Genomic DNA, 2151 nt, shown 5'->3' with positions numbered 1-2151 from the left:
TTCATGACGATGAGGACTTATAAATCAAAGGCTCTGCAACTGTCTGTTCCAGCGGAATTGACCGGGGCGGACTCCCGTTATTGGTGGGTGGACAGGGAAGTACTTGGGACGCCTAGTACATTCCCTTATGGGAGCTCTCTTAGCCTGCCTGTGGGCAAAGAGTCATTCCATGGTTTCGAGGCCGTTGCTCCTCGGACGGTGGAGAGGGTCCATGGTTTCGAGGCCGTTGCTGCCTGTGGGCAAAGAGTCGTTCCATGGTTTCGAGGCCGTTGCTCCTATGACTTTGCCGAGGAGAGGAAAGATAAGTATACCTTCTTCATGTATGAGGCGTATGTCCGGCGCCTAGGGCTTCGTCTCCCACTAGAGGAGTGGGATATTCAAGTTTTGGCGCACTTGCAGCTCGCACCGAGCCAATTGACCCCAAACTCGTGGGGGTTTATTAGGGCGTTCGAGATCATGTGTCGAGCGGCGGGCTTCCCTTGCACTTTGAAGCTGTTTTTCTGGATGTTTCGGGTCAGACATCGCACCAACTCTGATGAAGAGAAGGAGGGGCGTCATGGCTGGACGAGTCTGATTTCTCGGCCAAAACGGGGGTTGCTGACGCCGTTTTCTTCAAACGAGAAGAAATGGAAGGGTGGGTACTTCAAGGTTAGTGTTCGGCGGGCGTGGAACGATTGGTGTCTCAGCAAGTCGGGCGAGCCGAGGTTTCTTTTTTCTTGGAATGGGAAAATCCATCAGCGCCCTGCCAAAGGCTTTTTGGTGTAGGTTGGAGACTTAAATCCGGAGGAGGCAAAGGCTGCTGAACTCATATCCTTCTGGATTGATGAGGGGGGAATCCTTCCTTGCTCGGCGATCCGTGATGGGGGCGGTGTCTTAGTGGATCTTGTCGGTGGGTGGACCGGGTTTATCTTGCGTTCTTTGTTTGTCTGTATTTGTCTATCTTGTTTATTGATATTTTGCTTCCTTTTTGTGTAGTCGCACTAAAGACCAAAATGAGTGAGAAGCTAAGGAAGAGTCTTCTCTTGAAAAGGACTGATGTCGCTGCCTTGGCTAAAAAGGATGCTGCTTCTTCCAAGCGTCAAAGGACGTCATCTCCTGGTCCCTGTCCTACTGAGGGGTCTTCCCGCCAGGAAAATACGCCGCCTTCTTCAGAGAGTGGGGGGCCGCTCCAGAATGAAGTGGAAAAAGAGTTGGTCCACGAGGCTCCCGAAACGCCAACAACCGTATCAACTGAAGCAGTTCCTTCTGTCGAAACTGCCGGGCTCCCTCCGCCCGCATCAATTGGGGATGAAGCCGGTCCGTCGATGCCCCCATCTTCTGACCAGCCAGCTGGAGAAGAGGTTGGTCGTCCATCCGAGTCGACCAGGAAGAGGGGGGTTAGGGGGGGTCAAGATCGTATCTCCCCTGTCAACGTCCCCCGGGTTATTGAACAGGCGCTCCTTAACGCTGAGCCGACCTGGAAGAAGGGGGTTAGGGGGGGTCAAGATCGTATCTCCCCTGTGAACGTCCCCCGGGTTATCGAACAGGCGCTCCTTAACGCCAATGCGAAGGAGACTTTTGACAAGGTACCTCTGTCCGTCTTGTTGCAGAACGTGAAAGGGAGTGCCGTTTTTATTGCCTCTATCCAGAAGTATCTAGAGGTAGACGGGGTCTTGGAGGTGCGGGTGGCGGATGCGGCAACGTCGAAGCTCCGAGCTGCACACGAGTCGGAGAGGCAAAGACTGGCCGATGCCTATGCTGCTGAGAAAGCAGAGCTAATCAGGTTGGGTGAGGTTGTCAAGGCCCAGGTGGCGGATCTGTCTGCTCGTGTGGGGTTTTTGGAAAGTGACAAGTTAAAATTGACCGCCCAAGTGATGGAATTAGAGGGGGCCTTTCGTGCTAAAGAGGAAGCGCTTCGCCGGCGAGAGGAGGAGTCTGTGGCTTGGAAGACCCGCGCTGAGGCTGCTGTGCGAGAAAATGCTGCACTTCTTGGGCAGGTGCAGGCATTAAGTGAAGAGAAAACGTCTCGGGAGGCGCGGGTGCGGATACTGGAGGAAGAGAAGGAGCAACTGGAGCAGGCCGTGGGTGAGGCCGCGGCGGATGCTTGGGTGAGTGCTTAGTCTCAACTCGCCTTGGCGTATCCAGACAAAGACTGGTCTTGGATGCAGCTGG

The sequence above is a fragment of the Lupinus angustifolius genome, chromosome LG16, assembly GCF_001865875.1.
Source record: "Lupinus angustifolius cultivar Tanjil chromosome LG16, LupAngTanjil_v1.0, whole genome shotgun sequence".
Taxonomy (NCBI): Eukaryota; Viridiplantae; Streptophyta; class Magnoliopsida; order Fabales; family Fabaceae; genus Lupinus; species Lupinus angustifolius.
The sequence above is the reverse complement of the archived record's forward strand: the minus strand, read 5'-3'. Positions refer to the sequence as shown.